Here is a 26,577-nt window from a genome sequence, read left to right on the forward strand (position 1 = left end):
TTCTATACTCATCTCGATGTGAACTTGAAAAGCAAACAGTATTTGCACAGCACCATTACTTTAGTTTACTTTGAAAGAAAACAATGAAGTTTGGCAAGGTGATTGAGAATCATTTTTAACAATATTTTAATAGTTAACATATATTACACACACACACATGTGCACGCACGCGCACGTGTGTGTGTATGTGTGTGTGTGTGTGTGTGTGCATGCATGCATGTAATCCCATGCAATGGTGGAAGAAGAAAAACTGTGTAGTTTCACCTTATCCATAGTAATACAGTTTAGCTTAGCTTGGTATCTGCTTGAAAATATGGTGAAGATAATCTAGAAGAACTTATCAAAAGTGGACAAAAACAGGTGATAGCTATTTCTCTTCACTGAAAATGAAGTGCATAAATATGAGGTTATTCACTAAAATGAAATGCTTCAACACGTTGGTCCGCTTACACTGTGTCATAAGCAGTGTTTGCCTCCAGAGTCAACAGTTGTTTTGAGTATAACAAAAGAATAATTGATAATTGTGTAGCTTCCTTTTTTTGTAATCTTTATGAAAATCAGATGAAACACCTAAGTGAAATGTGACTTGGAGTACTCTTGTCAGAAGCTGTGTTGTTTACTCCAGATTTTCTTTTATTTCCCATTTATAACTTCCACAATATGAAGCATTTCCCAAACGCTTTGTCATTTGTATCATATTCTTTTGAGCTGGGTGTTATTATTCCGGCTTATAAGTGAAAATAATTGAAACTTGGAATGCTCAATACCAGGACAAACAGGGGTAACTCCAAATACAAAATGCCCTATCACAAATATAGCCATTTAAATATTATTGTACTTAACTCTTGACAGAAAATTTCAAACGAAGGGGCAAGAAGCACATAGTTACTTGAAAAATCAAAAGTTTTATTGAACTCAACTATAGTAGTATTTGGAAGAACTGGAGGTTGGCTATAAAGGAATAAGAGATCTGCAAATACCAGGCACAGGAAGAAGCCACCGGTTCTAAGGGTAATGTGGATACCCTGCTGCCGTGATAAAATGAACCCACAAAAGCCACTTAAGAGAGATGGGGGTTTACATTGATTTACAGTTACAAGTTATAGTTCATCCTGCTAGATAGTGACAGCCACAGGAGCTCGAGGGAGTTGTTCACAATGCACCCACAAACAAGAAGCAGAAAGTGATAGCTGCTTGCTTTCTAGTGTCGAACTGATATTTTCTATTATATACAGTCCAGGATCACATGTTCAGGGAATGGCGCCTTCCACATATCTATCAACATAATTAAGTTTCCCTACCACCACCCCCATGGAAGATACTAATCTCTATCAGGCTGACAATTAACGTGCATAATTACATAAAATTGTGACCATCACATGCAACATATCATACACAGGAAACAGAATCTAAAATAGGACTCTCTTGTCCAGTGCCGGTGTACCAGGCATCATTGCAAAGGGCTCACTCAGTGAGACACACTGTGTGAGGAAGGGCTTGGCTGGGAGTCTGCACTGCAACCTAAGAAATCATCCTCCAGGGTCCTGAGGAGGTACCATGGAGAGCTGCCAGATGCCAGTACCACTCACTCTGCAGGGACCCTCAGGAGAAATGTTACAGAAACCAAGAGCCATTTCTCTCTAGTTTCCCTCCAGGGCCCTCTCCTATCTCCCCAAAGCTTATCACTTTTGCTTTCTCTCAAAGGAGGAATGTTCTGACATCACGGGCTTAGCGACAGTGAGTGGAATGGGGACAGATAGCGGTGGAATGACAACCAGTGCATTTGTACATTAAGAACACTTAATGGCTTTGTGCCGTCTGGTTGCCAAGCTAGAGTCTAAGAAATACAATTAAATCTTGGATGAACTCATTTAAAAATAATTTTATGTAATTAGTTCGGAAAGACAATGCAAAGCTAAATGCTTTCTCCATGGGGTCAAAGAATTATGCTGGTATTCTGATAATTAAAAGAATTGAATTTGGTGTAAGTCTATTTGGATCAAGTTTTTTGACTCTTAAACTTGGAGTAAATATATTGGTCAATATACTCAACATTCTTGTGTCTCTGCTAATTCATTAAACAAGCATAAGAAGAAAAGCCAAACCATGTATTACCACATCTGTTTCTCATGCAGGTTACATTATATGATGGTTTCAATTAGCCTAGAATATGATGGGCACATGCATGACACTCACTTCTAGAATCCTGTTTATTGTCATGGGTTACTGAGATATTTTCCTCATTAAAATACCTTAAATATCTAGAATAGTGAATTTAAAAGGTATAAGAAGTTTAGAAATAAAAGCCAGCTACTCATAAATTAACAGAGGTCAGACAGCCCTCAGAGTGTCTGCAGCTTGTGCAATACAGAGCAAGGGTGACAGATGAGGACCTGGAGAGGAGATGATTAATAAATCATTCTGTAAACAAGCTAGGCCCTTTCTTCACATGTCGAAAATACAATAGAGAAATAAGACATAAAAAATAAGAGTCCACAGTAAGTTCATCTACAGAGTACTCGCACTGTCGTATCGAGTGACAAATAACCACATATTTCCTACTTGGAAAAAAGTGTTTATTCTGCTTGTCGTGTGTCCATGGTTTTTTTTAAAAAAACCCAATAGAAACATTCTTTTTAAAAAATGGGGCCTTGGTAACAAGACCTTCCACCAATTCCAAAACCCACAGTTGCTCAGTTCATTTGTATAAAATAGAAGAGTGTTTACATGTAGTCTATGAATACCATTCTATACACTTTAATTTTCTTTAAAATCTATTTATTTTGTGTGTTTTTGAGTGTGCACCCTACAGAGCTCTAGAGAGGCCATTAAAGATTCTGAAACTGGAGTTTCTCTCAAAATATTTCTGATCTGCAGTTGTCTGACATGTAGATCCAGTCCTAGGATACAGGGCAACTGCCTATCACTTTCTATTGAAAAAATAGAGACCATTTTACACATTATCATCATCACTGATAAATCTTCCAAGGAAGAACAAAAATTCCTTCCTTCCCAGATTTTTGTTCTGTGTTAATGTGTATGTTACCGAATCTACAGTAATCTACATTGTTAACTGGTGTGAAGGCTGAAGCTGAAAAAATAATTGTTATAATCCTATACCAAAAACATGAAGACCCAAGGCCAATCCCCCTAAATCCATGGAAAGTTGGGGGAAAAAAACCATAAAGGCCGGATTTATGAACCCAGAGTAGGAAAAGGAGAAACAGGGAGATCCCTAGTGGTCACTAATTAGACATCCTAATCTATAACTTTTATGTCTGTCCCGTTGAGTGACAGTCTCAAATTTTATGGGAAATTATATACAAGGTTGACAATTGACCTCTACATGCTAATACATGCATACATATACATACAGTTACACATACATACTATAACACACACACGCGCGCAAATAATTGGTCTATGCTATACAGCTATTTTTATATCATTGTTTTTACTACATTGATATTTCTAGCCACTTTTAATTGAGATGTGAGTTAAATAGAATGATACACAAAACACCTTAACCATAAGCACCTATGTTAGCCATTTTCACCACTGCAACAGTACATGAGAAAAGCAAGTGAAAGAGGGGAAATGTATTTTACCTGACAGTTCTATGGGTTATAGCAAATTTGCATTTGACTCTATTATTTCTTAGTGAATATGGAGTAAGGTAGACCATGAGGACATGTACTTGAGCAAAGATGCCCCGACCATAGGATAGAGAAGGTGGACAAGACAAGACAGGAAGGACTAGGGACAAAAGTGATCCTATTAACTCATCCCTCCAATGACCTACTTCAGCCTCGCTGAGTTCCCTAAAAGTCCATTCAGCTTTGAATTCATCATGTAGCTATGATTAGAACCTCTATGAGCCACTTGTTACTAAGCAAGGCTTTAGCATACACCCAATTCCATGAGCATTGTCTCATTTCAGTCACATTCTTTGTCCAGAATGTTCTCTAGTGCCAACTTCCATTCAATCAACCTCAAGCCAGAAGTAATTACAATTTCATTTTAATCACATGTATCAGTTTTTTCTTATCCTAGAATTCCATATAGTTCAGTTGTCAATTTCTCCTTTCATTCTACATGCTTTTACAATTTATCTAATGTGACATATGTTTGGGTCAGCCCTCTTCCTTTTGGATGTAATTTTTTCATGAATACCCATAATTGTTATTTCACTCCCTTGACTGTTAGTGACCAGGCAGATTTTTGTTTGTCTATCATTGATAGCCAAGCTGTTTTAAACTATCTTACAGAGATCTGGGGGACCTGGATTTTCATGTCTTGAATTGGAAATATGCTCATAAAGTCCTGATTAATAGGAAACTATGGAATTCTTTTCCACCATCGCCTTTGCCATTTGCACTCTTATCAGCAAATTGAGAGAAATTCATTCCTCCTACATATTTCACATCATGTTTAGTAACTGCTGCTGGTATATAACCATCCTAGTATGAATAAGTCTTATTTTACTGTAGACTTAATTAGCATTCATTGTCCTGAGGAGTTATGTTGTAAATACTTTCCATAGGTTATGATGTACATTTACTTTGCTTTTTTATTCTTGTTTTTAGAATGTTTGATTGTTTTACATTTTTGTGGGGTTTTTTTGTGAAGCATTATTTTTTCTTTTCTTTTCTTTTTTTAGAGAGACACTAAATCTTGGTATCTAGATGAACTTCAATTTTTTCACCTCAAATCTTTCTTCAGCTCAAAACCTTTCTCTTTTCCTTGGGGCTTAATTATGTATTTGCTTGCTATTTCTTTCTTCCTTGGAAACTGTTACTTTTCTTTGATCAGATATCTGTCCTTCATGCCCACCATTGTCTAAGTGATATTTCTCATTGTTGACTTTAATCCTGCAATATAGAATTTAATATTTTCCCACATTTCTTTGAGTGGAATTAATTTTTACATCTATTCTCTACTAGCTCAAATATCTTTCAACTCTGTCACTGGACTTTACATTTTCCTAGTGTGTTTTACTTCTATCCTTTTATTTTTCATGTTTTCAGTTCATCCTATTCTTTTCATAGAAACATCTATTCTAGTTTCTAAGAAGCAGATCTGCTGGATCTTCCTGTAGGTCAGGTTTATAAAAACTATCAGATATTTGACAGTGTCTTAATTTTTAGACTGTTTGCCTCTCTCAAGAAAACTAAAATTATATTGATACATTCTTATGTTTTCATGCACATAATATTTTCATGCAGGCTAAAATGCATTATATAATTTTTAAATTTCATCTAACATTACTTCTTGAAATATTATTTATGATGATACTTTCAATGTACCTTCTCTATATTTTTCAAAGTGCATTATTATCCTCTGTAGTGAGAACTTTGTTTTCTTAAAAAAAAAAAACAAAACAAAACAGTTACATTATATGAATATGTTTTTATTTTAATCCTAAGGGTGAGATTTGGGGCTGCTTTAGTTTGTCCGCAGTCATTAACTATGGTTCTCTCATGCTCTAGGCAGGGTATGATTGGTTTTGCCATCTACAGATATTTAATTCTGGATACTGTGGAGAGGGCATAAGTTCAAGAGCCCAGAGGAGGGCTTGTAGCAGCTGCGGCTCAACACTGTTGCTGCCTCTGCAGTTGCATTTGCTGCTGTGTTTGCTGTTGCTGGACTGCTAGACTGTTGACTTGCTCATTTGCTGGACTGCAGGATATTCTAACCACAAAGATTGGACTAGCCGGAAAAAACTGGACTACCCTAATCAGCAGGAAGTGTCCTATAGAGAGGTTCATTCCTCCTTTCCCCCTCTAACCATTTTTCTATCCTACCTAGGGTTGGGCAGTTGGAAGAAATTAGGATAGATTAAGAGTCAAAAGGTAGGTAGGAGTATAAGAACCCAATGATAAACAAATATGCCGATAGTCATCTGTAACCAATTGATTGTGCAGTCTCATACATCTGGCTGTTGTTAGTAAACTTTGACACCCATTTTTGTCATGATAGGCACATATCTATAGACTGCCTACGTTCTCCATCCATTCTACTCCCAACTTCTATGAGATCAATTTTCCAGTTATTTCAAGATAATGTAATTTAAAGAACTATACTATTGACTTCCCTCATCAAGCAGACAAATTGGTATCTGAATTTTTTGATTTATTAGCTAAAATTGGTCATTGTGGCATTTATCTCTGACAAGATATATCAGTTTGTCTTATTCTGTCACTAAATACACCCTACAACTTCAATATACCTATTTTCTTTGCTTTACTTTCAGTTACACCCAATTCTTTAATATTTGAGGCTCTAAAATTTTGGTAATAGGTCTTGAAATATCTATTCCATATCATACAGCCTTGCTTTATGTCAAAAGACTCGGTAAGCAGTCTTCCCTTTGAAAAGTATGTAACAAGAACTATTATTGAGTTCTATTGTGCACACTCTGAAGTGATTTCTTGAAAAACTAGCAACCAAGCACTAAATTTCTGTTCAGAGGGAAGTAGATGTTAACAAGAGAGTTGTGATATGGATTTATTATAACTTGTAATAGTCCAGAAATTATATTGTACAGGTTTGTGGAAAAAACACTTAGTTTAGGCCTAGCAACACAGAGTGGTCTAAAGCTTTTTCTTCACTTTGGGAAAACTGTCCTCCTCGGACTGTGAGGGTGCTCTATATCTTATCCAAAGTGTTACTTGCATTTATTGCTCTTACTGATAACCAGTACTGAAAATTCTATAGAAACTTCAGCATATCTCACTTATCACGCCCATCTTTGCATTGGTTAAATACAGTAAAGAGAGCCTTGAAGACAACAAAATATGTCAGCATAACATTAAGGAATAAAATTTCATCACTTTCCCTTGGATTAATATAACCAAGAGTAAACCCAAGTTAAAATCCTCTACTTCTCTCCCAAAGACTTCCATATGTCTGTAGTTTGTGGTTTCTGGCTTGTCCTGAGTCTTTCTGTTGTATGAATATGATATGTCCCCATTCCCTGTGCATCCACAGTGGCCTCATATCTAACTATCCCTATGTCTATTATTGATGCCTTTTACAAAGAATTCTGTTCTATATTTATTTAAAAGTATAAAAAAACATCTTGTAGGGAAGGAATGAGAGATAGTTTATAAAATATTTCACAGAATTTTTACAAAGAATTAAATTATTTACTCCAATTGATCCCAAAGCACTTGATAATGCGAACATAGCCTTTCAAGTCCCATCTATATGCTATTTTAAACATTTGTGACAGATGCATGTTGTAAAAGATTGTTCTCAACCCGCTTGTTTTTTTAACAAGTGATTACCATAATACACACACACACACACACACACACACACACACACACACACACACACACACACACACCATTCACACATGGCTGTCTAGATCAGGGTATGAAAGAGTACATAAAAACTAAAGCTATATTTTAGCTTGGTTTATAAAGGGTTATTATGGAAAATCCCAGGCAAGTAAAAAGTAAGTTTGGTTGTTATATTGTTTGCTTTATTAAGTAATTATTTTACTGATTTACATTCCAAATGCTGCCCCCTCCCATAGCGCCGTCCCTGAGTTCTTTGTTTATTTGCTCCCCTTGGCCTCTGAAACGGTGCTGCTCCCTTAGCACCTACTCCCCATCATGCTCTTTCACAGGAGCATATACTCTACAGAATTAGGTACATCCTCCCTGCTGAGGCCAGACAAGACAGTCTGTGCTACATATGTGCCAGTTTGTGTATGCTCTTTGGTTGGTCGCTTGGTCTCTGGGAGTTCCCAGGGGTCCAGGTTAGTTAACACTGTTGTTCTTCCTATGGGGTTGCAATCCCCTTCAGCTCCTTTAATTCTTCCCCTAATTCTTCCATAGAGGTCTCTGACCTCAGTCCCATGGTTGGCTGTAAGTATCTGCATATGTTTCAGTCAGCTGCTGGAAGAACCTCTCAGAGGACAGCTTTCTTGCCTTCCATCTGCAAGCACAAAATAGCATAGGAAATAGTGTCAGGGGTTGGTGCCTGTTAAAGGCAGGGTAAATGATTATACTGAGTTCACAACAGGATAGCAGTTAAGACTTGGGTGGTTTTAAGATACACTGTGAACTAGAATGTGAGATCCAGGAAAAGTTCAATTATCTTTTTTTTTTCTTGTTGAATTATTTTTTTTTCCATCATTATTAAATTGGGAATTTCTTATTTACATTTCAAATATTATTCCCTTTCCCGGTTTCCAGGCCAACGTGCCCTTTACACCTACCCTACCCCTACTAGATGGGTGTTTCCCCTCCCAATCCTCTCCCCAGTATCATCCTCCCCACAAGAATCCCGTTCACTGGGGGTGCAGCCTTTGCAGGACCAAAGGCTTCCCCTTCCACTGGTGCCCTTACTAGGCTATTCATTGCTACCTATGCAGTTGGAGCCCACAGTCAGTCCATGTACAGTCTTTGTTGTTCATATGGGCTCTCAAGCCCCTTCAGCTCTTTCAGTTCTTTCTCTGATTCCTTCAACGGGGGTCCCAGGGTCAGTTTAGTGGTTCGCTGCTGGCATTCGCCTATGTATTTGCCATATTCTGGCTGTGTCTCCCAGGAGAGATTTACATCCAGTTCCTGTCAGCCTGCACTTCTTTGCTTCATCCATCTTATCTAGTTGGGTGGCTGTATATGTATGGCCCACATGTGCGGCAGGCTCTGAATGAGTGTTCCTTCAGCCTCTGTTCTAAACTTTGCCTCCATATACCCGCTTAAGGGTATTCTTGTTCCCCTTTTAAAGAAGGAGTGAAGCATCTGCATTTTGGTCATCCTTGAGTTTCATGTGTTTTGTGCATCTAGGGTAATTCCAGCATTTGGGCTAATAGCCACTTATCAATGAGTGCATACCATATGTGTTTTTCTGTGATTGGGTTACCTCACTCAGGATGATATTTTCCAGTTCCATCCATTTGCCTATCAATTTCATAAATTCACTGTTTTTGATAGCTGAGTAATATTCCATTATGTAGACGTACCACATTTTCTGTATCCATTCCTCTGTTGAAGGGCATCTGGGTTCTTTCCAGCTTCTGACTATTATAAATAATTATGACTGCTGTGAACATAGTGGAGCATGTGTCTTTGTTATACATTGGGGCATCTTTTGGGTATAAGCCCAAGAGAGGTATAGCTGGGTCCTCAGGTAGTTCAATGTCCAATTTTCTGAGGAACCTCCAGACTGATTTCCAGAATGGTTGTACAAGTCTGCAATCCCACCAACAATGGAAGAGTGTTCCTCTTTCTCCACATCCTCGCCAGCATCTGCTGTCACCTGAGGTTTTGATCTTAGCCATTCTGAATGGTGTGAGGTAGAATCTCAGGGTTGTTTTGATTTGCATTTCCCTTATGACTAAAGATGTTGAACATTTCTTTAGGTGTTTCTCAGCCATTCGGCATTCCTCAGCTGTGAATTCTTTGTTTGCTCTGAACCCCATTTTTAATAGGGTTATTTGTCTCCCTGCAGTCTAACTTCGTGAGTTCTTTGTATATTTTGGATATAAGCCCTCTATCAGTTGTAGGATTGGTAAAGATCTTTTCCCAATCTCTTGGTTGCCGTTTGTTGATATAGTAGATTATGTTGATGGTTTTCCATATATTGAACCATCCCTGCATACCTGTCATGAAGCCTACTTGATCATGATGGAAGATAATTTTGATATGCTCTTAGAATCGGTTTGCCAGAATTTTATTGAGTATTTTTGCATCAATATTCATAAGGAAATTGGTCTGAAGTTCTCTTTCTTTGATGGGTCTTTGTGTAGTTTAGGTATAAGAGTAATTGTGGCTTCATAGAAGAAATTCAGTAGCACTTCATCTGTTTCCATTTTGTGGAATAGTTTGGATAGTATTGGTATGAGGTCTTCTATGAAGGTCTGATAGAATTCTACCCTGAACCCAGACCTGGTTCTTTTTGGTTTGTAGACTTTTAATGACTGCTTCTATTTCTGTAGGAGTTATGGGGTCATTTAAATGCTTTATGTGTTCCTGATTTAACTTCGGTACCAGGTATCTGTCTAGGAAATTGTTCATTTCCTCCAGATTTTCAAGTTTTGTTGAATATAGGCTTTTGTAGTAGGATCTGATGGTTTTTTGAATTTCCTCTGATTCTGTTGTTATGTCTCCCTTTCATTTCTAATTTTGTTAATTTGGACACACTCTCTGTGTCCTCTGGTTAGTCTGGCTAAGGGTTTATCTATCTTGTTGATTTTCTCAGAGAACTAGCTTTTGGTTCTGTTGATTCTTTGTATAGTCCTTTTGGTTTCTACTTGGTTGACTTCAGCTCTGAGTTTGATTATTTCCTGCCTTCTACTCCTCCTGGGTGTACTTGCTTCTTTTGTTCTATAACTTTATGTGTGCTGTCAAGCTGCTGATATATGCTCTCTCTTGTTTCTTTCTGCAGGCACTCAGAGTTATGAGTTTTCCTCTTAGCACAGCTTTCATTGTGTCCCATAAGTTTGGGTATGTTGTACCTTCATTTTCATTGAATTCTAAGAAGCCTTTAATTTCTTTCTTTATTTCTTCCTTGACCAGGTTATCATTGAGTAGAGCATTGTTCAACTTCCATATATTTGTGGGCATTCTTTCCTTATTGTTATTGAAGACCAGCTTTAGCCTGTGGTGGTCTGATAGGACACATGGGATTATTTCTATCTTTCTGTATCTATTGAGGCCTGTTTTGTGCCAGATTGTGTGGTCAATTTTGGAGAAAGTACCATGAGGTGGTGAAAAGAAGGTATATTCTTTTGTTTTACGATAGAATGTTCTATAAATATCTGTTAAGTCTACTTGGTTCATGACTTCTGTTAGTCTGTCTATGTCTCTGTTTAATTTCTCTTTCCATGATCTGTACATTTATGAGGGTGGGGTGTTGAAATCTCCTATTTTTATTGTGTGAGGTGCAATGTGTACTTTGAGGTTTAGTAACATTTCTTTTAATTATGTAGGTGCCCTTGTATTTGGAGCATAGACATTTAGGATTGAGAGTTCATCCTGGTGGATTTTTCCTTTGATGAATATGAAAACTTTTCCTTATCTTTTTTGATGACTTTTGGTTGAAAATCAATTTTATTCGATATTAGAATGTCTACTCCAGCTTGCTTCTTCAGACCATTTGATTGGAAAGTTGTTTTCCAGTCTTTTATTCTGAGGTAATGTCTGTCTTTGTATCTGAGGTGTGTTTCCTGTAGGCAGCAAAATGCTCGGTCCTCATTATGTATTCAGTTTGTTAATTTGTGTCTTTTAATTGGGGAATTGAGACCATTGATGTTGAGAGGTATTAAGGAATAGTGATTGTTGCTTCCTGTTATATTCATATTTGGATGTGAGATTATGTTTGTGTGCTTGTCTTTTTTTTGTTTTGTTGCAAACTGATTAGTTTCTTGCTTTTTCTAGGGTGTAGCTTGCCTCCTTGTGTTGGGCTTTACCATTTATTATCCTTTGTAGGGCTGGATTTGTAGAAAGATATTGTGTAAATTTGGTTTTGTCATGGAATATCTTGGTTTCTCCATCTATGTTAATTGAGAGTTTTGCGGGATACAGTAACCTGGGCTGGCATTTGTGTTCTCGTAGGGTCTGTATGACATCTGTCCAGGATCTTCTGGCTTTCATAGTCTCTGGTGAGAAGTCAGGTGTAATTCTGATAGGTGTGCCTGTGTATGTTACTTGACCTTTTTCCCTTACTGCTTTTAATATTCTTTCTTTGTTTTGTTCATTTGGTGTTTTGTCTATTATTTGATGGGAGGAGTATCTTTTCTGGTCCATTCTATTTGGAATTTTGTAGGCTTCTTGTATGTTTATGAGCATCTCTTTCTTTAGGTTAGGGAAGTTTTCTTCTATCTATGTTGAAGATATTTACTGGTCCTTTGAGTTGGGAGTCTTCACTCTCTTCTGTTGCCACACCTCTTTTTGTACCCACTGTCTCTGCCTCTGTCTCATGCAATTCATTGTATTATATATGTCTTTTTTTCTATTTTAATTGACTGTTAATAAAAACATACCCAGCATGTGTGTCCCTTCCCATTTTTAACTAAGAACATTTCTCATCATAGTATTTCTTTTCATGGATCGAATTAAAATATTCACTAGGCTTATTTCATCCATTCATTCTTTATTAGAATATTTACATGTGATCAAATTTAAAGTATAGAAATGATCTACAGGAAGTGCTCAGGAAGAAAGCTATGTTTTTTTCTTAGTGAGTGTTAGATCATTTGCAAATCTTTCAATGTGTACTAACAGTGTGAGTCAAGAGGGTCCACATTTGGCTTATTAGTCAAGTGTTTACAAATGTCTTTGTCCCAGACAGCCCCAGCTTACACTGTGTGTTGGCATAGTTATTAATAGTGCTGATTTAATTCTCTGAAGTTCTCTAGTTTGTATTTTCAAATACATCACCACTCTACATAGATTATGAGATACAATTTAAATGAATCATATAAACATGATCACCTTATCTTGCTTCCCTAGAATCATGACACACTTTTAATGTGACTGAATTGAGCAGGTAAAGATGATAATTAATCAACTTCAGCCACAATTCATTTTTACTAAGACTTTGTTCCTGCTTTTAAAAAAAATGCCTAAATGGATCAACATGGCACGTATGGTGTTAAAAACCGATTGCTTTGTTGTAACTGGTATGCAAGTATATTATATGTGCTGGTAATAAATTACATATTTTAATTATAAAACTGATAGATGGACCCCTTTGGTCCAGAGGTTTCAGATATAGTAACTGAAATATAGTTGTCCCAAGTGTAAAACAGAGTCCTCCTGTCTGTATAAGGTCCCAATAGCTTTCCTGCTGCCCTGCACAGACAGCATAGCTATTGCAGGCATACACTAAGCCTTCACCTCACCTTCTATTAATATGAGGAAGACTCTGTTCCTCACAAAGCTTATTACCGTGATGTATAATAATGTTTGGAACTTTTAAATTACAGTCAGTACGAATAATGTTCCTCAAAATGTGTACCTAAGGAGTCAGCAGAATTAAGATCAATGCCCATTGTTTTTGCTTATTATTAACGTTTATCTTTGAAAAAGTTATTTAATTTTCCTAATCTTCAGTTTTATTAGAAATAATAAAAGCATCAATTTCTTGTTTTCTTCTGAGAGTAAGATGAAATAAATGTAAATAACACAAATCAAATCTATAACGTAATCCCACGTAGTTCAGATGTTATTTTTAAGGGAAAAATTACAGATATAAGAACTTACATTAAATTTCTTGTAAGGTACTCTTTCTAGGATTTTAGATTCTTAACAAAACTGAAGAGAATGTACAAAATTTTCCATCTACCTCCCCATACATAAACCACATCATCAATGTCCTTAAGCAGAGTAGAAAATTTCTTATAATTTTGATGAATCCACACTGACACAATTTGATCACATAGCTCTATACATTAATATTGATGTTGTTCATTCACTGGGATAGAAAGGTGTTTAATACCGCACCTCCCTAGTACAGTGTCATTCAGAAAGAGCCTCTATTCCAGCCTCATCACCCCCCTTCCACTTAAAAACTTTTAGTTTTCCATAGTTTTGTCTTTCCCAGAATTCCCTAACATTGAATCCATATATAATGCAGATTTTTGCACTACATTTAATATTTTATTTTCCTCAATGTCTTTCTTTAGCACTGAGTAGAATTCTAATTTCATTTTTAAATATGACATCTTATTTTATTCAAAAGGATTGTTTAGGATGTCTGTTCTGTCATGCAATCAAATGTGCAGTTTTGTCTACCTTATTTCAAAGGTAAAGAAAGGGGCTCAGAGGGAGTAGAGCATTCTAATTTCTAACTGTACAAGATTGTATTGATCAGTGAAGGACAGATAAGTTTGTTTCAAATTTTGGTAAATATCTCTTAAAACATTATCTCGATTTGCAGGCTTTTGGGTAGAAGTGTCACTTTAACTTCAAGTTGGCATATAAGGAAGGAAACATTAGTCATATGAGCGACCACCAATGATCTCCCACAATGGCTCTTCCTTTTACTGTGTTACTGGGAATGGTGAAGGTTCCAGTGCACTCAATCTTTGGAGATATTTGCTATTTCCGTGTACTGGCTGTATCAATCTTCTTAACAGTTAGGCAGTCATACCTCACTGCTGTTACTTGCATTTTTCTGATGATAAATGGTGTGAAGTCTTATTCACATGCTTATCTGCCATCTATAACCACTTCAGGGGATGTATGTTAACTTCCTTGACTCACTTTAAAATTTTTAATTCAACGATCTTAACTAATGTATATAATTATAAAAGTTCTACATATGAATGGATACTGGGTAATGCCTCAATACATATATACATTGTAGAGTGTTTAAATCAGGCTAAATATATTTATTTTAATCATTGGTTTTTCATGGGTTGTATAAATCAGAAACGTTGTATGAAACCTGAGGATTCAAGTCAAGAAAGTAGTCATTAAAATACAAAAGATTTCATTTGAGAAGGAGATGACAAAGGCTGATATCAGATATTTGAGCAATTTACCTTATTGCAAAACAGTATCATTAATAACCAAATAAAAGAATGAAAAAATAAAAATAAAGTTAACCTCATTTATATATTAGAATCTGCCTCATAACTTATAATATTAGATATACTATCTATTTCTTATGAACACAGTGTATTAACATGATTTCCTGAGAAATATTATTTTGGAGTAGTAATATTGTAAATGCGATAATTAACTTGCTGTCTCATTTAATCCTGGTAACAACCATATAAAGACTCTTGAACTTACTCTTAATTTAATCAAAGACGAATGCATCAGAATGTGTATGAATGTTCAACTTATCCAGGTAACAGAACACAATTTGTATAAACCTGTGCTAAGACCCTCTGTGACATGAGCAATGGTCAGTGGGAACTTCCAAGTGATAAAAACATTCTCAATACAGAAACACATGTCACAGGTGTGGACTGGGTACTTGAAATGTAGTTAGTACTAGTGAGAAACTGAAATTTTAAAATCTCACTAAATATTAGTAATTTAAATTTCAGATTGCGTCATGCCTAGCAGTGGCCATACATACTGGTCAGTAAACCTTGAAATAGATGACACTGGAAAATCCTGTGGAACATTCAGGACCATTAAATAAACTTTTTTGTAGAGATAATAAGCTGCAATATCACTAGTTGTACTACTTTTAAATAAAAACTAATATTGTATTTGAAAGGTCATATATGCTTATCTTCCTTGGGTATAATATGATTATAAGCTCACTTGCATTTTGGAAGAAATTAACAGTATAAAAGCAAGATGCTTTCTTCAAGTTGCAGGACAATTTCCTTTGTTTGGGTTTGTTGTGAGTCCAGTTACTCACACATAGGACACGACTCTAGGGAAGTTATGGAAGAGGTGTTAGGTGAGTGAGTAGGGTCCTCATATTTATTTAGAATGTGTTAGATGGGGGCAGAATGAAGCTTAAGGATAACATTAGTTAACTTCTATCTGTCTCCATTTGAACTAGCAGGGTGTGCTGCGAAAGTGCTACAGTGGCAATGGTATGTAATAGAATTCTCTCAGGAGCATGTAAGATGACTTCTTGCCTGCCTACTCTATCTTGTGCCAAATAATTTAAGGCTAATATTAATATATGTGGTTTTTATTTTCTCCACAGAGTCTCTTATCCCCTTCTTCCTTTCCCTCTGCTGCTAATTAATTAATTAGTTAATTAATTAACAAAATACTCCTTTCCCTTCTAAACCCTACAGCATGGCTTTGCTTTATGATAGAAGACTTGAAAAAGCAATCATTCTTTTACATATCAAGAATGTGAAAACTGTAAATTAAAAATATCTATGTTGATCCCAGGGTTATCCTCCTATATTCCAGCTTATACAATCTGATGTAGGAGGATCCCAAATTCCTTGCCAGCACATTGCACACAGGGAATACCTACCTCCTTTATAAAAGAAAATAAAACAAAAATCAAAGTTCCCTTCCAAAGATTCCAAGTTAATTACCTGTATCCCAACAGAATAAATAAGATTTACTTTTTTATACGTTTTTTTCAAATCCTTTACTCTTAAATGAGTAAAAGTATCTTTTAATTACAAGCAATTGAAGGCTTTAATAACCCCACTTCCTCCATAATTTACTTCTCAGACTATGTTGGGAAGTCGGTAGTGGCTGTGGAAGGGAGTTCGAGTGACCGGACATGTGTAAGAGCCCGGCATACATGCTCAGGGCAGTACTAAGCAGTATGACCTCAGAGACTCACTTCTGAAAAGAGTGGTTGACTCAAGCCCCACCTATACAGAGCTCAGCTCCTAAAAATAGATGCTAGGTTGCATCCTTTGGACACAGGGCTAAAATAAATTCAGCAGCGCTGTCTACTTGCTTCATAGACTCTTCGGTGGAGCTGGTCTCCACTCTGTTGGTTGCTTTCAGGGGACTGGGAAACTTGCTGTATCTCAAACAGGGAGGAGCCTTCCGAGTGAAGAGTTGCAAATCCATAGAGCATTTCTACGGAGATAGGGTCAATTCTGGTACAAAGGTATGTGTAACATAGTCGTGTGCGTGCCAAGGTTATAAAACATTCTACTCTTACTGAGGAGCAGAGGAGATCGAAAGTCAATTGTCATCATATGAGGGAAGACGATTGGGTTGGATCTGTTCTTAGGGTTGTGCTTAGCATTGTTGGATATGAAATTTAGGGCCTCAAATGTCAATCCCTTTCCAATAAATTAGTCTTACGTTTAATATTAAAGAATAATGAACTTAATAACCAGGCACAGCTTAAAAGTTATCCTACAATTTACAGCCAGAAGCGAAACTGACAATTCTTTGTCTCTCATGTGCACAAAGTTAAAACAATACAGATTAAGAAGTGTGAATGATATTCCATGAAATTTGATGAGGAACAGGAGGGGTCTGAAATATTTTCAAATATTTCAGCGTACTCAGAGAAATGCAGGAAAGGTATTGCTTCTTGGCTATAGTTTGATTTTGTAGTTCTTGCTCCAGGTGCTTCCGTCCTCTGGGAATCTTACAGGAGTTAAGGAGTAAAGAATCCGGTTCTTGTGTGTTTTCCAGAATTAAAGTACTGTCGGTTGGATCTGTCAGCCCTAATTATGGTAACTGCAAACTCAAATAGAAGATACTGAGATAGCTCTGTGACGGTGTCACGCCCTATATACACTTTCAAATGGATTTTTTTCTGCCTTCAATTGCCCGCGAACACATTAATTTGGTCCTGTTGTTCTGTGTTTGGATGTTAAGAGATTGGAGTGATTTGGGAGTGACAGTGTGAGAGATTCTCCTGAGGGACGGTGGAAAAGCAAGGACACTTTAAGATTGCATAATGCAAGGTTTAAATTTAGCCAGCTGGTGCCGAAGTGAAGGATATTTTATTTTTACCAGAGCTCAATTTGGTCACTGACGAGCTGTTGGTTGTTTGAAACGTTTTAAAATTTTTGAGTTAAAGTGTCAAAAGGCAAGTAAAATATTTACTTCAACTGTATCCAGAGTTATGGATTTTTTTAAATAAAAGGATACCTGTTGATAGTTTTAGATAATATAAAAGGGAGTGGAAAAATGTTGGGGCAGAAATCAGAACCTCTGCATTGTGTGTTTAAATATCGCTCTGCTTCTTCACTTGGTATTTGAATATTTTCCCTTCTTGGTATCAGCGCAGCAGCTAAGATCCGTTTCTAAATATCACTCCGAGCTTCTCGGGGCAGTGTGCCACACGGCACGCTGCTTAGAGTGAAGACGCGGTCTGGCTTTTAGATGGAATGGGGTTTCTTTCTTTCATCCAGGATTGGGCATCTTTTAGGTGCAGCTTCCCTTGAGTCTCTGAAAAATAAAAGTCGACATTCTCTAATGATCATGAGAGCCACGGCTTCAGAATAAGTTCCCGAAAACCATGTCAGCACAGGTGCCTGCTGTCTCCTGTGATTACAGGGAACGGCAGTGCTGCCTGTGTGCTGGGCTGCGTTCGCTGAGAAAGTCCACCAGCTTCATAGATAACCTGCTGCTATTTACAAAAGTTCTGTCCCTGCTGTTTAATCCGTTCCAGAATTCCAACTCTGACTCTGGATTTGCTAAATTTGAAAAAAATTAAAACTTCTACAGAACAGCTTTGTTTCTTCCTACTAGAAAACCATTAGGCTTAATGGAAGAATTTCAAGTCTGAGTTTGATGGTCTCTCCCCTCCATATCTCTCCTCCATCTCTCTCTCTCTCTCTCTCTCTCTCTCTCTCTCTCTCTCTCTCTCTCTCTCTCGGACACGCACACACACAGCACATACACAACACACAAACACACAACACAGAAACACACACACACACACACACACCACATGTACACACAGAGAGACTCATCAGTTTATGTATTAGAGGAGTCCACTGGTAAGGTCTATTTGATAGCAGGGAGCCTACACTTTATGAGGCAGGGTTGGCAATAAGTAGATACCAATATAGTTCTAAGATTTTTGATTAACAATCTGTGTGAGATAGGACTTAATATAATTACCATGTCCTTTTTTATTTGCCTCTCCTCCAGTCTTTTGAAAATATTCAAGTTACCCTTTCAAATTTAATTAAGTTGTAATTTGCTTTTTTCTCATTTCTTAAAAAGAAATTGGGTCATTCAACTGATGCACTTATCCTGTGCAGAGGATTGACAAACTTCACCCTTTTCAGATCCAAGAAACCCCTGCCTAAATCAATGACCTATTCCAGAGGAATACGTGGTCTCTATATGGTTGCATTAGGTGTTTTGTTTTCTATTTCCTGATGCTGTTTTACAAGACATACACTGCATCCTTTCCAATTACACACAGTTCTTCTATTACCCTAACTCCACCGGGCATCCCACAGACTCGACCCAATTCTGACACTACTGCTTCACTTAGGAAGTTCCCCCAGAAGCTGCAGACTGGACCAGAGTAATCCGCCTCAGATAACACCTGAAACCGAGAGTCCAGCCTTCTGGCCCTTTCTCCTCACAAAACTAGACCCTCTTCTTGTCTGATAATTAATAAAAACGGTCATAGCGCAGTCTTCCCACTACAGTGATGTTGTAAAGGGCACAATTACTCTACTATAACATGGCAGAGATGCCCATGGCAAAGCAATGGGAGAAAGGTGATGTCATAGTCCCTTACCCAGGCCGCTCCTGAAACTAAGGGGTCTCTGGAGTCAGAGGAGGACCAAGCTCTGGCACAAGTTCCACAGCCACCAGCAGCAAGGGTGGGTGGAATGTCTGTGGAAACTAGAGCAGAGAAAGACTTTCAAGAAAAATCTTGGGGAAAGGGAAGTATGTGTTTTTCTAATCAGCCTACACTGGTGTTAGTTACTGGAGGAAGTTTTGAGACAGAACAGGCCACAAAAAGAAGTATCTACTTATTCTGGAAAGGGTGGATGGAGTACTAAGTGGGCTCCTTAAAGGATTTGTAATCAGGCTATTTACTGATTTATTATTATTATTATTATTATTATTATTATTATTATTAAACAGATAACTATATTAGCATGATTGTTGAAATTTAACTTAAGTATTAAATATATTATGCATTCAATATAATCATATATTAAATATATATGGGGACATGGAGTATATTTCATTGGTATATCTCAAAGGTATTAACTGGTTAACTGCCCTTATCTTGACTATTTTACATCCTCCATGTGTGCAATTAAACTTAGGACTCTCACAGTTTTTCTCCTATTATTTAGCCCTGAAACTACTCAGTAGGGTTTCTGTGGCAGAACTCAGCTTCCAGCTCATGCAGAGGGCCGGAACAAAGGGGCTGGAATATATTCATCTTTCTATTCCTTGATTGCATTTCTGACCAAGCTCCTATCGTCTTGAAGAAAGGTACTGCTCTCCGATCCAGATTCTTAGGCAATGCCATAAACAACATCACCAAGTATGTTCCAAAAAGCTTGCAATGCCAAGAGCCAAGAAAAAAGAACAGGTATTTGTTCCAAAGTATATGATAAATGTCCACAGTCAGTCCTTCTACTGCAAATCAAAGGTTTAAAAACATTATCTGTCCCCCTTGGAATCTAACTCTTGCTAATTTTACTCCCCAGAGACGTTTTCCATTTGTAACCGTAAAAACGTAATGCACAAGAATAATTAGGACATGAACGTAGCAAGCATTGCGTTTTCTTAAAATCGGCAAATATAATCCTTGGCAAAAGTTTTGATACATGAAGTGGCAGTGAGTTCATATTTAATGGCATTTAAAATTTGGAGAAACCACCAATTATGACTTGAAAACAGTTTAGGGCAGTGGTCCCAACCTACATAACGCTGCAGCCCTCTAACACACTTCCTCGCGCTGTGGTCACCCTCAACCTAAAATTATTTTCGCTCTTACTTTGTAACTGTAATTTCGCTGCCATTATTAATCATATTGCAAATATTCTTGGTGATGGGGTTTTGTCAAAAGGGTCAGGGCCCACGGGTTGAGAACCGCTACTCGAGGAAAAGCACAATAAATAAGTCAAAGTCCCACTACTGTAGTTGTACCACCTAAAATATTGCCAAAATAATGAAAAGTTACCATGTTGATAAACAGCCTGGTGGCTGTTTGGTTCAACATCTTAAAGTCCTAAAGTACAGAACAGAGACCCTGGAATGAGTTACCCATACAAAGTCTCAAGACAAAACCCTAGGAACCCCCTCCCTTGAGCTGAGCTTAATCCCAGTGTTAACTTCTCTTTCTTGGAGTCTTTGAAGCATGGTAGCCCTGCACTATGCAACTCCACAATAGGACGTGCATTCAGAAACACATCTTGGTAAATCCTTGGCTGTTTTGTAGAGATAGACAGACAGACAGACAGACAGATCGATAGAGATAGATAGATAGATAGATAGATAGATAGATAGATAGATAGATAGATAGATAGATAGAGATAGATGATAGATAGATAGATAGATAGATAGATAGATAGATAGATAGATAGATAGATAGATAGATAGATAGATAGATAGAGATTGATAGATAGATAGATGATAAATTGTAGATAGACAGACACAGATGATAGATAGATAGATAGATAGATAGATAGATAGATAGATAGATATAGATAGATGATAGACACAGATAGACACAGACAGACAGACAGATAGATAGATAGACTTTTGTTTCTTTTCATACTGTGTTTCATGTTTTTCCTAAAATTAAAACAAATTACCTAAAAGAGAACATGATCACATATGCTATAAACACTCAAAAAGTAGCAGGTACCTTATGCTCGGTTTTTACCCAGTGTTTGTGTGTCTTCTCTGTAGATGAGGTCTGCTCCCTCACCGTGGATGGTTTCTCTTTGCAAACATGCTTTGCAAAAGAGCATTTCTCATTGCTCTTTCTGGCAAGCTCTCAAGTCCATCTTTTCCTTTCCTGTTTTACTAATTGGACAGAAATATTTCGGCATTGCCTGGATGTATCTGATTGTTGAAAGGTATATAATTCCGTAGTGTGTCGGGTGTGCACGGAATATAAAATAAGCAGAGCACGAGAATTCACTTTGGGAACTTTCACTCTTTTGGGAAGATCCAGTGGCATATTTTCTCATGTTGGAATGAATTGTCATAGATAGTCTTACATGGTAATTACTAGATTTAATAGTAATGCCTCATGTCTCGTGTGCTTTAAGACATGAATTAGTATCACACCTTCCAACCACATGTTTGGGGGTTGTCAGAAGTTTAATAAGGTTAGATTGAATATAAAATGTTTTCAGACGGCAATTGTTATTTTTGTTTTTAATTTACAAATTAAATACTTAACGGTGTTGAATTTAGGTGCAGGTAGATTTCATATTTTGATGTACCTAGGGTTTAGAGGAACAGAGTCATGATTAAAGGACTAACTGCATTATAACTACAACAGCAGCAGGATTTGGGTTTCGCTTCTTTTAAGTCAGTACTGACATAAGAATTCAGATTTGTGTTAGCTAGTTTCTAAGACATTTACATAGACAATGAAAAGCATATGGACAACCAACTATATGATTAAATGTGTCCAGGAAGCAATGAAAAATATTTTTGTAAAGTTAAAGCTCCCCTAATGATGTGTGTTTGATATTTTTGAAGTCTATCCAATTGTTCTAGTGAAGCGAGTCCATTTGCAGACATAGAAAGATTATAGTGAGTTCCTTCTTATTAGCAAAGGTTCTCAATGGTGTCTGCAAACTCCTTTTAGCTCTTTTTCCTAGCTTTGTTTATGTTTCTGTTGCATAAAGACACATGTCCCTGCATAAATCAGAGGGCAACGGGTAGAAGGTAGGTGTTTCTCTGCTAGGCAAAATCCAGCAGGAGTCACCTTTGGAACACAAACAGTGCAGCAGATAATACCAGAAATCCACCAGCAAAACAGTGTGTAGAATTTTCTCTGTGTTGCTCCTTCCCAAGGTGTACATTAAAAATGCAAGAGAGCCACAACTTCTTTAATAAGTGGCATCCACTGCGTCCTGCAGGAATGCAAGACATTTATTTTTAGGGATGAAGTTGTGTGAACATGTCCACTTTCAGTCACTCACTCATTCCGGAGTTGAAATAATCCCAAGATTCATCATCACTCCATCATACAGAACTGAGCAACGGTTAACCCTTTGGCTCCAAAATTTCAGAGAAATGAAATTCCGAAGGCATATGTCTGCATCTAAGAAATGTCTTCTTTCTCAAAAAGAAATCTAATCCATCACTAGCTGTTTTTAATTCAAAACAAGTATTTATAGTTCCCAGAGTCCAGCTTCTAAATATAAGCAATAAGCCACCTCTTCAACATTACTCCTTTTGCCTTTCATTTACTTTGTCGCCCAGTCTAACTGACCACAGCTTCCTGGCCCTGTCTTTGTGGTTAACTATTTCCTTTCTCTCAGTGAAGCTCGGTTATCCTTCACGTGTACACAGCATATGTGTTTTGTATTTTGTTTACATTCCCTTCTGTAAAATCCAATAGGACCTGTGTGCCCACATTTCTCTGTATTTTTTTTCATATTCTTGATTAAGAATAATTTGGCTGTTCAAAGAGCCATGGGTAGTGCTCAAATAATAGCCAGTATCTATAATACCATAATGATATATCCTATTATTTTGGTGTAATAATAAGTAAGTGTGACTAACATCCATGCAAATATTTGTGTTAAGACTTAAATACAAATGATAGCAAGACAATTGCTACAGAATTATTCTTCTAGGGTATATGTGAAAAGGAATTCTAGGGTAGGTACATAAAATTGCATTTATGAATTCAATCTTAGCATTTGGTCATTTGAAGTTAGAAAATGATTATAGGAATTAGAAAATGTAAATGATTTTCTAATCTCTCTCTTTCTCTCTTCCTCTTCTTTCCAACCTAATCTCTCACAAATGTATGAAAGACCTCTGAAATATGTTGCTTTACTCTAAAACTCTGACCACTCTTGATGTATGTAAGGTTCCTTCAGTTGATCAGAGTCACATAAGCTTTATGACTGAAGCCATGTGAAGTCCACATCACATTGCTCTGGAAATGAGAAATGCTAATGGGCTTACCCTCATGGGTCAACCCATGAACTTTAGCACCAGTTCTGTGGACTACCATTCTGCTTCTTGCCTTTACAAAGTATTGACATTGAGCCAATGGGCAGCTCTAGCCATTACCTGATGAAAATTAGACGCTGGTAGAGTTCTTCTCACAGCATTGCTCTGAGAATAGATTTACCCATATTTGTAAGGTGACCACATTTGTAATGGCCACATATTAAGTGCTACATAAGAACTGGTCTTTCGGGGGTTGGGGATTTGGCTCAGTGGTAGAGCACTTGCCTAGGAAGCGCAAGGTCCTGGGTTCGGTCCCCAGCCCCGGGGAAAAAAAAAAGAAAAAAAAAAGAAAAAAAAAAAAGAACTGGTCTTTCATATCATAATTAGTGTTTGATAGTGATATTATTGTAGCATAGTAATTACTGCGATTATGTTCCCAGAGAGCAAGGTAAGAAGATCAAAGTCTTAGGTTTCTCTGTGTGCTTAACTTTCAAAATAGCAATGTTCCAGGAACCTGTCTATGAGAGAGAATTGTCTACCTGGTGGAGTACGTTGTTCTGTTGTTAACACCATCCTCACTTTTCACAGGCATACTCTTCAGTTCAAATTAAATTTCTGTGCTCTCCGGAGCTGCAGAAAGCTATTAAGTGCCCTCTTTCCTTTATAATTATCCCAGTGCTTTAGATGAAAAGCCTTCTGTCATTCTTGGTGTCAGCATCACATTCCTGCAAGAAACTAAGATCTGCACCAATCTTAACCCCAGTGACTCCAATCTTCCCTCTAGAGGAACTTCAGTCTTAGTTAATGTTCTATGGCTGTCAAGACACACCACGACCATGGCAGCTTCTGTAAAGGGAAGCATTTAATTGGGGCTTGATTACAGTTTGGTCCATTGTCGTCATGGTGGGGAGCATGGCAGCGTGCAGGCAGACATGGCGCCATAGAAGTTACTGAGAATTCTACATCTGGATCTATGGGCAAGAGGAAGAAAGAGACTCTGGTGTAGGCTTGAGCTTTTGAAAATCTAAACGCTCACCTCCACTGAACACTCCCTCTAACAAGACCACACCTCCTAATCCTTGCAAAGCGTTCGACTTCCCAGTGGCAAAATGGTCAAATCTATGAGCCTTATGGGAACCAATCTCATTCAAACCACCACAACCACCCATGGCCACATGGGACCTTGTCAACATGTTGATCTAATTGTTGTGCTGCCAACATGTTCTGAGAAAATGTTTTCGATCTCATGGCACCTTCGACTCTTCAGTCACAATGGAATCTGACAGCAACTCCCAGGTCGTTCTACTCCCAGTGCACCTCCTGCCATTTTGCTGGTCTCTGTTTCTCTGTCTTAGCTCCACTCACATTAAGTGAAAGACAGGACTTCTCACTCGGGAATGAGGAACTAATAAATAAAGCTGGAGACCACATTGCTTGCTTTCAAACTAGGCAAGGCAGAGTCCAGTCAACTTGTTAAGAGAAAGCAAAAGACAGTGAGCTCGTGAAATGGTGCAAGACATCATAAGTAAGTCAAGAAAATCAAGAAGAGTAAAACAGATAAAAGGGGAAGAAGCAAATGGGGTGCCTGGTACAGTTGTCCACATCTGTAATGCTAACACTTAGAAGGCTGAGGTGATATGGAAATGTAAGGTTCCTTCAGAAAGCCAGTTGTGTCAGAGGGTGATTTCCTGGGGCAAGCACACGAAGTAGTGCTTTCCTGAAGGGAACATGAATGAAATGATATTTTAGTGAAGCAGACACATGAAGAAACGTTTCACTAGAGCAGACATAGGTGAGAGGATGTTTTGCTTTGGAAAACATGTGAAAGGACACGTGATGAAGGATTCTTCGCTAATGACACGCATGCATTGATCCACCTTACATGAATACTTGAGTTCCATTTGTCGTGATTCCACAGAGAGAAATGCACCAAAAACTCCTGGTGGTGTGCTAGTGGCTTCTTGCTGCTTCCACAGACTCGGGCAGATTGGCAGAGTGATGTCAGCTGATGCAGACTCTTGTGGAATTCAGCTAAATCAGACTCACATGCTCAGGAAAAACATGTGGCGAGACAAGACCCTGTGGAGGACACATGATGTTAGGAGGGAGTATAAAGAGGACCCAATAGACTGTGAGAAGGGCTGGTAGAGCTTTCAGTGCAACGCTTCTTGGTCTCTCTCTTCCTTGTACTTCGCTTCCTTGATAGAAGCACAGCAGAGAACTTCTCCTGATGTTCTTCCTGCTGGCCCAAATCCTTCCGGCTGACTTGTGCTAATTCAGTCGAGGTTTGGCTGTTCCCACTGGATCTTGCCACTCCTGCTGCTATCCCAACACTACTGAACTGGACTGCTGGTGTATCAACAAAGTATTTTAGAGTGATTCGAGCTGCTACTGCTGACCCATGAACTGAACTGCAGATTTTCTGACAACGCAGATGGGATTTGCTCCAAAGAACCATTTCTAAACAGGTCCACTCCCCCTGTATCATAATAACCTTTCTTTTCCACTGCCTCTGGTGGGTGATGAGCTTGGAGGGAGGTTAAGAACTATCATTAAAAGTAGCCCTTGAAAGAATTAAAGTTACACTGAGGCAAGGAGACCATCAAATGTTGAGGACCTGTGTGAATTACAAAGAGAACTCCATGCCAGCCTCTGTACAAAGTCAGACATGATGGAAGATTTCCAAGGGAAATTAGACAGGGAAGAGTTGGGACTGGATTTGATGAAGGTACATTGAATATGCATGTGAAATTTTCAATTAAAAACAATCAAAATTAAAGAGACAAACATAAATAAGAATTAAGAGGACAAGATGTGATGGACACTCAGATCAATGCCCTAATGGCATGTGCTTCTTGATAAAGGCCAAGATCAACTCAGGAGTCTTGGAAGACCCCGCTTCCTGTTTCGGAAGTAGTTGTCAGTGCTTAAAGTAGCCATGCTAGACCTAGTCCCCACCCACCCAACCTGGACCTGCTGTCAGCTACCCTCCCCTTCACATGTCTCACCTGGCCCCACAGCATTATACTGTCTGCCTCACGGAAAGTAAGTTCAACTACATCCAGTCAACATGTCC

General features: G+C 37.8%; 1 protein-coding gene across 1 annotated transcript in view; it reads left to right on the plus strand.

Annotated features, from left to right (window-relative positions):
• Positions 1-16,378: 16,378 nt before the first annotated feature.
• LOC116900187 (xin actin-binding repeat-containing protein 2) overlaps positions 16,379-26,577 on the plus strand; it is an 81,300-nt gene continuing 71,101 nt past the window's right edge. Inside the window, exon 1 of the mRNA XM_032901946.1 lies at positions 16,379-16,515. The gene's annotated coding sequence lies outside the window, so the exon portion shown is untranslated. The remainder of the gene's footprint in view (positions 16,516-26,577) is intronic.

The sequence above is a fragment of the Rattus rattus genome, chromosome 5, assembly GCF_011064425.1.
Source record: "Rattus rattus isolate New Zealand chromosome 5, Rrattus_CSIRO_v1, whole genome shotgun sequence".
Classification (NCBI taxonomy): Eukaryota; Metazoa; Chordata; class Mammalia; order Rodentia; family Muridae; genus Rattus; species Rattus rattus.